Raw genomic sequence first — 14973 nt, 5'->3', positions numbered from 1 at the left:
TGTCTCTCAGCACCTGGATCAATGGGTCTCAGACCTCATCTGAGGCCTCTGGATACTATGGAAACATAAAAAATAAGATGAGCTGTATAGAGATCAAGATAGATAGCTTCCAATGTCACTGGTGTACCTGGGGCACACCTACAGTGACTGGTCTGTAGCACTGATTAAGGTCCTGCTATTTAAAAAAAAAAAGATCAATGTATTTTGTTTGCCTCAAGCTCACGGGGAAAGATTAATGGCGTGTAAGGCCAGACGGGACCATTATATCATCTCCTCTGACCTCCTCCATAACACGGGCCGGAGAGCTGCCCTGAACTAGGGGGACTGGCTGGGCTTTAGCTATCCACACACCGGCATGGGTAGCAGCAGTGCAAACCCCGCCCACCCCATCTCACTGTTCTGCCTCAACCCCTGCCGGCTAGGGGTGATCAGGGACTCGAGGGATCTCATCCTATTCATTCCTGACCCCTCGAGGTGTCTCAAAGAGCTCAGGGCCAGATGTTCAAGGTCTCTCTGCATCCACAGTTAGAGCCAGATTTCTCAAAGAGCTGAGCACTCAACGTGTCCCTGAGTACGCTTTGTCTCGGCGCTTTTGGGGTGTGAACAGCTGTTCCCAATGGAGCAGGGCTGAGAACCCCCCAAACTCACTACATTGCATGTCCCTCAGATGGCCACTCTCAGTTCTGATACAGCTGGATTATTTTTTAAAAGAACCAGTGTCTGTTTTCAGATTTGTGGCTCTCTGTGAAACTTCCCCAAACCACCCTCTCCCATTCTGCATCCGCTACACGGAAAAGGTACGGGGACTGCGGCATTTTTGGTTTTTAAGTCATAAAAGCTTTGGAAGCAGGTCCCAGCCCAAAGTGAACGCTCTGCAGCCAAGTTATATAAATCCCTGAATGACGAGTTTCACAAGGCAGATGCTAACACGCCCTTAACCATCGCCAGGCAAGCCAGCTGCAGTAATAATACAGGTAGTAACAATAAAAGGAGCGTCTGTAGGTGCTTAATTATCATACACCTGTAGCTATTCATTCGTGCTTCTGCTCTTCCACCTGAGAGGGTGCTTCGGTGGGCTGGGCTGTGTTCCTGTACAGTCCCCCTTTCAGAAGGGAAGGGTCAGCTTGTAGATTGTAGCTTAGGTCTAAGGGTCAGGCTGACCTCGCAGTCAGGCAAGAGGAAGGCTGGTCAGGGGGTAGGATGCTGGGAAGACTCAGGTTTGCGTCCCTGTTTGCAGATTTCCTGGCAAATCACTTTGTTTCTCTGTCCCTGTGTAAAATGGGATAATAGCACTGCCCTAACTCCGGGGGGTGCTGTGCAGACAAACACACTCAAGGTTGCTCAGTAATGGAGGTGTAATCTAGGCTATAGGGCATAGGATAGGGGGCTGGCTCCTGGGTTCTATTCCACTGACTTGTTCTGTGAGCTTGGGTAAGTCAGGTCCCAGCTCTGTGCCTCAGTTTCCCCACCTGTGAAATGGGGCTCCCTGATATCTAACGCACAAGGCAGCAGTGGATGTCTCTGAAGTGCTTTGAGATACTGTGTGCAGATATGGTCACTCCATCTCAAAAAAGATATATTGAAATTGGAAAAGGTTCAGAAAAGGGCAACAAAAATGATTAGGGGTATGGAACGGCTTCCGTATGAGGAGAGATTAATAAGACTGGGACTTTTCAGCTTGGAAAAGAGAGGGCTAAGGGGAGATATGATTGAGGTCTACAAAATTATGACTGGTGTAGAGAAAGTAGATAAAGAAGTGTTGTTTACTACTTCTCAGAACACAAGATTCACCAAATGAAATTAATAGGCAGCAAGTTTAAAACAAATAAAAGGAAGTATTTCTTCACACAACGCACAGTCAACCTGTGGAACTCCTTGCCAGAAGATGTTGTGAAAGCCAAGACCATAACAGGGTTCAAAAAAGAACTAGATAAGTTCCTGGAGGATAGGTCCATCAATGGCTATTAGCCAGGATGGGCAGGAATGGTGTCCCTAGCCTCTGTTTGCCAGAAGCTGGGAATGAGCGACAGGGGATGGATCACTTGATGATTCCCTGTTCTGTTCATTCCCTCAGGGGCACCTGGCACTAGCCACTGTCGGAAGACAGGATACTGGGCTAGATGGACCTTTGGTCTGACCCAGTAGGGTCATTCTTATGTTCCTATGTGATCCCCAAAGGGAGGCTGTGCAGGGCAGCACTCTGTGTCAGAGCAGAGCTGGGTCCTGCACTTCAGGCAATGACTTAGGACAGCAGCTCGGTCCAAATGAGCAGTTGTAGTGTCACCCCCTGCTTTAACGTGTGACAAGCACCAATCTGCACGTCAAGGCAATGTAGCTTGTCTCGACGTGTGAATTTGGATTCCCCCCGCCCCAGAATCAAGCAGGGGCTGGACTAACTCCCTCGCCATCCAGGAGCACCCGTGGGTGAGTGCTAGGTGGCCTCAGACTTGGCTGCCCCACTGCTTTGTGCTTGGAGCCATTGGGGGGCCTCCTCCCAGACCTGTGTCCACGACGGGTGCTGGCATTGAGAGGGTGAAGTGCTTTCCCTGGGATGAATCCGCCTCCAGCTCAGGCACTGAGCCCGCCAAGGAACCATAACCCGCTGCCCCATTGTGCACTGCTAGGCGGTGTATACCCACACGCATTGGTGGAATTGAGAGTCTCCCCTTTCCTCCGGAGTCCTTGCCTCAGCACCCTGTAGTGTTCCCAAGTGTGTACTGCACCTGCTCACCCCGGCGTGGTTCCACTAGGGTAGCTACAGCCAGGTGCTCTCATGGCTCTGGGAAAAGGCATCTCACCACGGGGCTGCTGTGGAAACATCCCTCTCTGAGCCCGCGAGAGCTGTCAGCGCATTCTTCTCATGAGATGCCAAGAGTCACAGTCTCAGCTGGCGTAAATTAGCATCGCCCCATTGACTTCAATGGAGTTCCACCAATTTACACCAGTTGAGGGTCTGGCCCAGACCCTCCAGAGATGCAAATTCAGGCAGAGAGATAGATGTGAGGGTCGAATCAAAATGCCGAGAGCCAAACCCCACGCCCCCAATGAGTTGGAGCCCAAAGCAGAAGGAGGCTATTGGCCAGGTCTAACTGCGAGGAGCCCAGAAGACGATCTTGCCAGATTTGCACCCTTTCGGGGCCAAAGTTAGAGTAGCCAGCAAGACCTTGGTGCTGTCAGCCCTGATTCAGGTCTGGAGCAGAAAATGCGGCCCACCTCTGCTTCTGATCAAGGAGCCACCTACACAGCCGGGGCCAAGCGCTGGGGCGAGCAGAGGGGAAAGGATCCCAAAGCCAGCCCCGCCCTGTGAAACCCACGCTCTGTGCTGTGTTGTGAAAGCAGCTGGTTATCAGCGCGGGAGGGTGTCAGTGCACAGCTTCCAGGAAAGGAAGGAAGTATTGGGTCACCGCTCCGCTACCACCCTTTTCCAGCAAACAAACAAGCCTGATAATGAGGCCACTGGTATGCGCTGCAGAGGAATGTGTGTTAATAGGGAAACTATGTGACCCAGCAGCATGTGCTCCTGAAACTTTGTATTTACTCACACTTCCTCTTTGGACTCACCAATGCTGAAGCAAAGGTAAACATGGTGCAAGCCAACGAGCGGTTGGATCTGCTCGGCAGGGCCCGAAGATAGCACTTCGATCATATGCCCCAGGGAGCCTCTTGACAGGCATCGATGCTACATTGGGCCTAATTCACCTCTTACTCACCCTCATGCAAATCCGGAGTAACCCCGTTTGGCCTAATTCCCTTCTCACTCACCCACTGTCAATCGAGAGTAACTCTGTGGGGTCTGAGGCCCCTCTCGCTCAGCCCAGAGTCAGTTGGGACGAATGTCGTTGAAATCAACAGTGTTAGGGCTGTGTAAGAGGAGAATCGGGGGTAGCTTTAAGATGCATCCCAAGTCCAGAGCATAGATGTGAGGTGCTGGTATAAACCATGACTTGTGATGGAGCAAGTAGGGGGCATTCAGTGCCTCTGAATCCCTGCTGAGAACAGCGGGAGCTGCTGAATGCTGGGCCCTTTTGAAACTCATCAGACATCACAACTAATGAGGACAAGGACCAGGTATCATCCTCTCGAGGGCAGAGGGTTGCAAGAGGAGGCTTTGCAAACCCTAATGGCAAACAGGAAGCGGACCAGGGATGGAAGGAGCTAGATGTGTGGAGGCTGCTATAGAAGTGAGTCAGCAAGGACAATTAATAGGTGTGTTTTTCTTTAATGTTTGCCTAGTGCCAGCAGTGCTCCAGGCCAGGTAGGGTATGTCTGAGCTGGGGGGGAGGGAGTGTGATTCCCAGCTGCAGAAGAAATACCCTTGCTAGCTCGATGCAAACTAGCTGCACGAGCAGCAGGAGGGTAAGTATGTACCAGTGGTCTTGGATGAGCGCGAGCTCAGGGCAGCTAGTCCCACACTCTGCCGCAGCTGCCTTCTAGTTTTTGCATGCAAGCGCCATCCGGGCCAGCGCAACAGCGACGTCTCCTCGAGCTGGGAATCGCGCCCTCAGCTTGCAGTGTTGCCCTTCCCTGAGATAGCTACAAAAGTCCCTCCAACCCTCACGCAGCCCTATGCCAAGGTCTTCGCCGCAGATCAGCTGTGGGCCAAGTCCTGCCTGTTTTTCCCTTGGTCCACAAATTCAGGTGTTCTGCCTGAATAAGGATTTGGGTTTTGACCATTTATAAAGCGAGATGGGCCCAAAGGGTGAACTCCTGGAGCCTGAGTCTAGCGTTAATTGTACAGCACCGCAACTCTGCTAACTTCTTGATTTACACTGGGAGAGGAGACCCAAGCCCAATGGTGTTACTCCTGATTTACACCAGAGTAAGAGGAGAACCAGGCCCCCAGTCCGAAGTTCTAGGGTGTTCAGTTCCCGCTCATCCCAGAAAATAATCTGGTTGCTGGAGGAAGGATTAAAAGAGCTAAATTTGCATAGCTTAGTGAAATGACAATGGAGGGGGGGGAGCATGGTAACTACGTGAAGGGTGTGGACAGGTAGGACATAGGATGGAGAAGGCTCATCCGCCTCTGTAGCCTGCAGCTGTAACTGGCAGTCAGGGGAGGAAAGGCTGAAGACCAGGAGGTCTCTGAGGCTGTGAAGCAGCATCTCCGGAGGGAGACGGTGGAAGCCCTGTGGTTTAGCTGTTCAGAAGTAGGACAGATTCCCCCAAGCCTGTGAGGCAGCAGCACCAATTTACCCCAGGTGAGAATCTATCCCTTGTCTCCCTACGGTAAGAGGCAATCCTGCATGGGCAGGGAGCTGAGACGACCCGGTGGGTCTCATCCATCTCTAGCTTCTGTGACTAATGATGTGATTCTATGACTTGGGAACAAACTGAGGATTCATCTTTGATCTTGTTAGTCCTGCTTGACCATCTGCCTTGCGTGTGCAATGGACTCCCTCATCGCGCCACACCACTGAGGACCAGCCAAACGAACAAATCCAGGGGAGAAGGCCGCGTTGTGGCGGGATCGCTTCTCTTTACAAAGCTTCCCCTCAGAGATCAAATCTCCCCACTCTCGAAGCCAGCCGGTGGGATGCAGACAGCTCTGGAGCATGCGCTGCCAGGCAGGCGCAGCTAGGGGAACATGTCAGCGCTGAACAGCCGCCCAGAAGAGGAAGCTCCAGCGGACGTCAATCCAGCCAGGTCTCCTCAGGTTGCACTGGTGCAGGTTTTTTTCTGAGACTGTAATTTGGACTCAAGAGTCTGCAGCTTCCAGTGTGGTGGGGGGTGGCCAAGGCGATGTAAGAGGGAACTAAGAAAGACCAGGCAGAGTCGGAAGGCTGTTCTGGAGAGGAAAGAGAAGCTGGTGTTAAGGCACTCAACCCATCACTGGTCTTTATTATTTGTGTTACCGTGGTACTTAGGAGCTCCAGTCCTGGCCCAGGACCCCACAGCTAGTCAAACACAGAACAAAAATTCCCCGCCCCTTTGCCTGACTTCTTTATTCAATGTGTACGCACTTCGGGGCAGGGCGTGTCTCTTACGAGGCCTGTGTGTAGCATCCAGCATGGTGAACCCCTGACCTCAGGTGAGGCCTCTAGGAGTTAGTGCAATACCAATGGCAATGTCCTGATGACGAGGTCTCTCAGGCCCTGTGGGCCAGAGGCCTGGTTGCAAGACCGCTAAGGGGCGTGGTGTAGGCAGATCTTAGCCACACCCCCATAACCAAGTCAGGACCCTGCACGGCCCATGGCTTTAGCCCAGTCACTAAGCCATGGCTAAGCTGGGTCCCATCGACACTGCAAGTTGTAACTGCGGGTTTGGAGTAGGACAGGCAGAGCTGATGATCCATGTGGACTGCACACAGGTGATGGCGAGGGTGAAAGGATGCAACATGGTATTGCACTGGCCTTGGCCCACCGGGGGAGGCTCTGGGGGCACTAATCTCCATGAGGAACTGGTCAAGATCCCCACACATCTTCCTAATGGGGTTTTCACATGGCTCGTCATCCCCGTCTTGTGTCCTGATGTGCCACTTCCCGATGCTGCCATGATATTTTGTTCCCTGATGTTGCCCCGATATGCCCCCGCCTCATGTTCTCCTGAGACTCCCCTTCCCATCTCCTCCATCTCCTCATCCCAGCTTTTGTGCTGACACGAACTGGGCCACACCTCATACTGCCGCACCTTGCACAACCTCCTGCCATGCATCAGCCCCATCCTGTCCCCGCATGCACTTTACCGGCGCTGTCCCCAGGTGCCCCTCCCAGATGTTGTCCAGATGGGCTTCCTCATGGGGAGGCTGATTCTTCCCCCTTGTGGCCACATGTGAACCCCACCCAGACTTCTTCAGGGAAGGAAGAGGCCAGCCTCCCTAGGGACATGAAACCAATGTATGAGACAGAGAAACCCATCCTCTTCCCTGCCCCAGAGAGATTTTTAGAAACAATTATCCCTGGGGAGCAGGTTGTCCTAGTGATCAGGGCAGTGGCCTAGGAATCAGCGTGGGCGCTATTCCTGGCTCTGCCACTGACTTGCTGTGTGCCCTTGGGCAAGTCACCTGACCCTTTCTCCCCTTGCACACTTGTCTCTTGCCATGTGTCTGTACAGCACCTAGCACAATGGGGTCCTGGTCTGAGTGGATCATCATAACGTGGCATGTTATATACTTAGCAGATAAAACCCAGCATTGCCTTCTGCTGGGCCCACTTGCTGTCAAGACACAGCTGGCAGGGAGAGGAGACATACAGCTGGTATCAGCCTGCAGTCTGGTTACGGTAGGTGTGTGTGAGGGATAGAGGGAGACAAGTTGGGAATGGAATTTCTTTATCAGTATCGCTCTGAGGCTTTCATATCACGAGAGGCTTAGTCGGGATTGTGGAAACTGCTTCCTCTTGAGTCATGATCCCCCAGTCAGTGCTGTCACGTCCAGGGAAGTTTGCCTCCACAACCCTCATCACTGGGTGGGAACAATCAAGGTAGAGAAGCATCTCCAAGGACAGGTGCACTGGCAGAGGTGGTGGCAGGACTGGAGTGTTCAGGCTGCAAGGGGTCAGGACCAAGGGGCACTGGCAGAGCTCTGTGGGGCCCTGGGACTGGAATAAGGGTCAGGACTGAGCTGCACGAGCAGAGCTGAGTGAGAAATCCAGCACAAGGGCTCTTTCTTTATAAACAGGGAAATTTAGCTCCCCCCGCCGCCCTGCACTCAAATACAAAAGCAGCCCCGACTCCAATGGCTCTGGCAATGCAGCCAGGCAGGGAAATAGTTTGGGAAGCTCCTAGAACGCTGTGATTAGCAAAGCACGTCTGCATCTCCTCCTTGGAAGCTGGTGTCCATCCGGCAGCAGAACTCCCAGCTCCCCACTGCCTTCGTGTGCGAAGCGGCAGGGGTCTGGGCAACACGCAGCGCACTGCGAGGCACAGACAGTCACACTGCGGCTGCTGAGCTGGAGTCACGGAGCCCCCGCCAAGGACACAAAGACCCGCTCCTCAGCAAACGTGATGGGCTGCAACAAGAGGGACAGCCAGCGCGCTGGCTGGACACTGGATTTCCAAGGGTTTGGGCTGTGCTAGCGGCAGGCAATGAAAGGGAGGGAGAGCAAACACTGTGACCTGATTGGGCACCAGAGAGTGAGAGAAATAGCCCTATCTAAATACAAACACGCAGCTGCTCCTGGTCTCAGGCCAGTTCCCAGTGGATGAGCGGCTGTCCAAGGCCTACATGTAACGAGTCTGGCAATTCTCAACCCTGATACTAGCGGCCAGGTGTCCACATCCCAAATCCACCCTCACGACTGGTACGACTTGACCCTCTTGTTGGCAGCCTGGCAGCAGAGAGGCCAAAGGTTCAAGGGGTCATTGAGACTGGACTCAGCTCTAAACGTAAAGAGGAGGCATAGTCCAATGGAGGTATATTCATAGGCAGGGAACTGTAGGGGGAACTTGCCCAGCCTCTGCCCATGATGTCCCTGCTCTAGGGATGACAAGGGGACCCCAGTCTCCAGCAGTGTCACTCTGTCACCTTTCACCAGCACTAAACATACAACAGCAAACTCTCCATCGGGGAAGAGGCCAGCACAGTACACTGCAGCTCCAGAACTACGTCAGAGACCCAGATGTTCCTGCAAAGGGGGCAAAGTTGATGTCTCCACCGCAGGCCATGTGAGAGGCGGGGCAGTTATCCAAATCTGCTTACTGCCTTTGATCTAATAATGGTAATGATGAACGAATGGGCCAGCTGCTGGTCTCGCTTACAGCCGGGCAAGCCTAGAGTGACTTTAGGTCCCGGAGTATCCAAGTGCTTCGGAGGAGTTACAGGGGCTCAGAGACCAGGGTGATGGGCAGAGTATTACAAACTAGAATAGAATCTGGACCAATATTTGTAAATCTTAATAGTGAGGCCAGATCCTCAGCTAGTGTAATGCCGCACTGCTGCCTGGACTTCCGTGGAGGGTCGGGCCCGTTGTTTTGCACGGCTCTGGACTCTTTCATGCCGGGATCTCAAAGCACTTTGGTCCAAATGCTGGGCCTTTACTGACGGTCAAGATTCACCCTCCCAACATCTCGCCTGCGTAGGTACGACCATGGCTCCAAAGGCCAACCCAACAGATGCCCATTCCCATTCCCTTGTTCCTAGCTGGGTCGTTCTAGCAACAGGCCTGCTCTAAACAAGTGACCCCTGGACTGCCTGCGGTGCTGAGCCAGTTGCACAGACAATCCACCCCACCAGGTGGGTTCAGTATCATTATCCCTTTTACAGCTGGGGAAACTGAGGCACAGAGCAAGGCAGTGACTTGCCCAAGGTCACACAGGGGGAGGAAGGAACAGAACCCCAGGCTTCTACATATACAGATCAGACACCCAAACATGCCGCAATCAAGCTACAAAGAGCTGGACTGAGGCAAATGTCCAGGAAGAATGTCCATGGCCAAGCAAGCCCCAGCAAGAATCAGTCACCTGATGGCCTAAAGGCTGGTGGGGGAGTCCCTGTTGTGTGGTGGTGTCAGAGCACAAGGGCCTACCAGGATGAGATTCGAGTTTTAAATCCTGCCAGGTCCTTCTCTGTTATAAGCTTTTCCACTGAATAATTCCATGGCTTGACTCCCGTGTTGCCTGACCTGCAAACAGCCCAGAGCGAGACAGGAACAAGAGAGAGACGAAGGAAAATGTAGGTCCCTCTACTCAGCAGGAAAGAAGAACTAATAACTGATGACATCAAGAAGGCGGAGGTGTTTAATGCCAATTTTGTTTGTCTTCACTAAAAAGATAAATTGTGACCAGATACTTAACACAATTAATATTAACAACACGGGGGAAGGAACACAAGCCAAAACAGGGAAAGAACAGGTTAAAGGATATTTGGATAAGTTAGAGGTATTCAAGTCAGCAGGGCCTGATGAAATTCATCCTAGGGTAATTAAGGAACTAGCTGAAGCAATCTTGGAAGGGTTAGTGATTATCTCTGAGAACTCATGAAGGATGGGTGAGGTCCCAGAGGACTGGAGAAGAGCAAACATAGAACCTATCTTTAAAAAGAAGAACAAAGAGGACCTGCGGAATTATAGACCAATCAGCTTACCTTTGATATCTGGAAAGATACTGGAACAAATTATTAAACACTCAATTTGTAAGCACCCAGAGGATAATAAAGTATTAAGGAATAGCCAGCATGGATCTGTCAAAAACAAATCATGCCAAACCCACCTAATTTCCTTCTTTGACAGGGTTACTGGCCTAGTGGAGGGGGGAAACAGTTGACATGCTATATCATAATTTTAGCACAGTCCCACATGCTATTCTCATAAACAAATTAGGGAAATGAGGTCTAGATTAAATTACTATATAGTGAGTGCACAACTGGTTGAAAGACCATAGTCAAAGAGTAGTTATCAAAGGTGCACTGTCAAACTGGGAGCATGTATTAAGTGGGGTCCCGCAGGGGTCAGTCCTGGGTCAGGTACTGTTCATTATTTTCATTAATGATTTGGATAATGGAGTGGAGAATATGCTTCTAAAATCTGCAGGTGACACCAAGCTGGGAGGGATTGCAAGGACTTGGGAGGAGAGGATTAGAAATCAAAATGATCTTCATAAATTAGAGACTTGATCTGAAATCTACAAGATGAAATTCAAAAACGACAAATGCGAAGTACTTCACATAGGTGGGAAAAATCAAAGGCACGACTACACAATGAGGAATAACTGGCTAGGGGGTAATGCTGCTGAAAAGGATCTGGGGATTTCAGTGGATCACAAATGGAATACGAGTCAATAGCGTGACACACTTGCGAAAGAGGCTAATATCATTCTGAGGGGTATTAATGGAAGTGTTGTGTGTAAGACGTGGACGGTAATTGTCCCACTCAGCACTGGTGAGGCCTCAGCTGGCGTCCTCTGTCCAGGTCTGGGCGCTGCACTTTGGGACCGATGTGGACAAATTGGAGAGTCCTGAGAAGAGCAACGAAAAGGTTAAAAGGTTTGGAAAACCTGACCTGTGAGGAAAAGTTAAAAACCTGGGTATGTTTAGGTCTGAGAAAAGAAAACTGAGGGGGGACCTGATAACAGTCTTCAGATATGTTAAGGGCTGTTGGAAAGAGGATGGGGATCAATCATTCTCCATGTCCACTGACGGTAGGATAGGAAGTAATGGGCTTCATTTGCAGCAAGGGAGACTGAGGTTAGATTTTAGGAAAAAACTTCTATCCGGGTAGCTAAGCTCTGGACCAGGCTTCCCAGGGAGCTGTGGAACCCCGGTCATTTGAAGGTTTTGAAGAACCAGGTTGAACAAACCCCTGTCAGGGCTGATCTAGGTTTACTTGGACCTGCTTCAGTGCAGGGCCTTGGACTAGACAAGCTCTCGAAGCCCCTTCCAGGCCTGCGTTTCTATGATTATCAGCCCTGAGCTTTGCTGACGTTTCGATCTGGACAGAGATCTGCAACGGGCTGAACGGAACCCCTGGGCCCAGCCATCCCTGCAACATGAAGGCCTGGATCAAACGCTGCGGCTCTGCCCGCTTCCCCCACCCATCACAGAATGATGCTTCCTTGAAAACCAAAGCAGCAGCAGCAGCTTTCCTGGTGCAACAGGTGGGAGACCCCTGCAATGATGAGGATAAATACACAGAGGGGAGCATGAGCAGCTGGTGCTGGGAAGGGCTCCCCAGACGACCCCGCTCCCACCTGAGGGGAGCCCCAAGAAGATAGCCCTCCCTCAGGGCAGCTGGAGCTTGTGCATCTGACTGCCTTGCCTCTGGTATAATGCCAGCTGCATGGGCGGGCGGTTGACATGCTCGGCCCCCTCTCTGTGGTTCCGCTGCCTGCAATGGCAGCGTGCCCGGCTTTCATATTTGGGTTTGAATCTCCTGACCTGGGCTCCATCCAGTAGCTGCTAGACACCGATCTCCAGAGCACAAGCGGCTGTTATGACAGCGCCTCGTAGCTAGGAAACCGTGCTGGGGAATAGTCTTGTTTTGGCAACGGAGAGCTCCGGCTGAGCGGGAGCCAATTGCAGCGAGGTCATCTACATATCAACCAGGGTCCCACGGCGCCAGGACTCTCCGTTCGGGGACGGAGCTATCTGTGCAGCCAGCCTGTCCCGAGACCGCCTGTGCTAGCTTCAGCTTTCAGGGCCTAGCTCACGATTTGCAGCCTGAATCCCCAGCATGACAGCCACACCTCCGCCTGCAGGGAGTCACAGCGGCCCAGGCCGGGGGACTTCTTGGCTGTCAGAAGCTGTTTCCACAGATCATTCATCACTGGGCCCGGGCGGGCTAGAGGATAATTCCAGCGAGAGCGCTGACATGCCTGGTAGTGACTTTCCACACCGCATCGTAGTTCCTCTTTAACCCCGCCAAGCCCCTGTCCCAGCAAGTGGAGGTCACAGCCATGCCATTGGGGCACCGTGGCTGCTTCCCAGTGAACTCTGGGATTCCCGTTTCCAAAACGCTGGACAATTAGGCACGAGTTCTCCTGCATACCGGCCAAGGCCACGTCCAGTGGGCCAGAAGGGGAGAATGTGGGCCAGGCAGGTGCTTGAAATATCACATAGCAGCAGCAGCTGTCCAGGGGCAGCTGAGCTGGCGCTCAATGTGCTTGTCTGCAACATTGATTAGCTGGCGTCAGCTTTTCCGGGAGTGATGCACTGAACTGCTTCTTCTCCAGTGCATCACACTTAGCCATGGGAGAGGGGAGAGACTGGGGCCATGCAGGCAAATTCTATGCCACCTCTGCGACCTAGAATCACTGGCGTACCCTGGATTCCACCAGGGAAGCAGATTCAGTTCCAAGGGGGACAAGAGTACTTGTGGATACAGACTAACACGGCTGTTACTCTGAAAGGGGGACAAGGAGATCTCAATCCGTGGCTGAGAAAACAGGCAACGGATGTGAATCACATCTCTGGACAAGATGAGCCGATATACCCTGGGCACCAATACAGGGGGAGGGCAGGACTCAACAGATATGGGCTTTGAATGACCTTCCATGCGGTTCATCCCATTTTTGAGGGTTGTTTTTTTTTTTAACCCTTTTGTTAAAAATAAAACAGAAGAAAAATTCAAAAGGAAAAGCTGCTCAAATGGAAAAATCAAAATGTCTCCTTTAGAAACCGTCAACGTGTTTCAATTGGCCAGAGTTTGTTGCGGATGGAAACGCTTTGACGCAAAGTCACGTGATGTGTCCGTCGACCTAAACCTGCATTTTTCAGTGGAAAAAAGGGGGTGTCTGAAAAACGTCACTCTGCTCTGGTCCTGAGCCCCGGTACAAGGCAGCCCCCTTTGCAGAAGCGGATCGTGAACGAAACATGCTCTCTTCTGCCCTCAGTTCTCCGGGGGCTCTCCCAAGTTGCCCAGGCTGGATGTGTCTGCTAAGGACCATGAAAAGACGAAAGAGAATTCCTGCCTGATCTCCTGACCCCTTGCCTATCCCCTACAGCAGAGAGAGGCATTTTCCCATAGTGGCAGGGGTCAGCATTCTCTCCAGCGCACATGGACAGAAGAATGCAAGGAATGTACCTGTGGAATGGGCAATTCCTTTGCTCAGGACCTGCAGAGACACATGGAGCTGTGAGAGCAAGCGCCCCTTTAACTTTCCAAAGAGCTGTGAATGGCTTGAAATATAAAAAGCCAGTTTTCTGGGTGCATCGTTTAAGGAATCGGCTCTGGCTGAACTCCCAGGACCCAATACTCACCTAGGTGTAAACCGGCAGTACTCTATCTCCTCCGCTGCTGCAAATAAACTCAGCTCTGTGGCCCCTGAGCTACACCGATTTACACCCGCTGGGGTCAGGCCCCGCACATGTGTCCTCCTCCTGACCTTCCCTCCCACTCTGTTCCCATCTAGGCAGTCGCTCCCTACCCAGCATGCTTCCTATACTGGGTGCAAACAGGGAGGCCAATCAGACTGCTCCCAGCAGGAAGCATTTTGCCCGGTTGCAAGTGTTTGCCTGGACTGGGCCCTTCAGTCTCAATCCTGCAGCTGGATCCATGCGAGCAGACCCTTGAGATCTCCATTGACTTTCCCATGCAGCTCTGGTTCCGGAAGCAAGGCCTTAGATTGCACACCATGATCTCAGCGAAGGGAATCACTCTGTGCTTGCATGGTAGTCCCGATCCAGCTAAGCATGTCACGTCAACAAGACTGCTCGCATGCTTACAGTTCAGTGCATTCTTCGGCCCTGGATCAAGGCCAGAGCCCTCAGCACCTTGCAGGATCCAGCCCTAAATGATTTGCCCAAGGTCACGCCGCAAGGCTGGGGCAGAGCCAGCGATGGGCCCCACAGCTAGTGACAAATGACCTGCCCACATTCTGTGCCTGGTAGGGACTGGGGAGAAAGGGGCAGGGGTTGCATTCCCAGCCCCCCTCGACGGCAGCACATTTCCCTCCATCTCACTCGTTCCCCAGCTGTTCCTGAGACAACCCATCTGGGCCAGATTGAGGCCTCTGAAAGGCGCAGATGCCGTGAAGGGGAGAGCTCAAGGAAACATAATAGCTGTTAAAGGGGGGAGCTGAAAGCCAGGACTCCTGGGTCCCGTTTCTAGCTCGGCCACTTCCTTGCTGTGTGCCTCAGTTTCCCCATTCTAAAGTGGGGGTAATACTACCGGCCTATAGGACTCCTGAGGCTTAATTACTGTTTGGGAAGTACTGTGAGATGCTCAGATCAAAGGTGACAGAAGGACACAAAATGGCACCGTTCCCTGGAGCAGGGCTTGGTATCGTTTCGGAGGAATCCCTGTGACTTTGGAGGCCTCTCTCCCCTCCCCATCCTTTTTTCTCGTTCACCTTCCATCCCGGGGCCCTGTTAGGGGCCACCGCGCTCAAAAGGCCAACTGATGAGCAGCCCTGCTGAGACTTTGTGAGAGCGCCAGCTCCAATGGTCACAGCATGCTGCCCCCAGCCACCAAGCGGCTGGACCCTAAACAGATCCTCAAAGCCTAGGGGTGCATTTTGGTTGCAGACGGAAAGCGTCCTTTCTGGTTTCAGGCTAGTGGGCAACTGAGACCGCTCAGATCCTACAGCACGTGAGCCATGCTTCCA

The sequence above is a fragment of the Malaclemys terrapin genome, chromosome 4 (assembly GCF_027887155.1).
Source record: "Malaclemys terrapin pileata isolate rMalTer1 chromosome 4, rMalTer1.hap1, whole genome shotgun sequence".
Classification (NCBI taxonomy): domain Eukaryota; kingdom Metazoa; phylum Chordata; order Testudines; family Emydidae; genus Malaclemys; species Malaclemys terrapin.
This window is presented reverse-complemented; position numbering follows the sequence as displayed.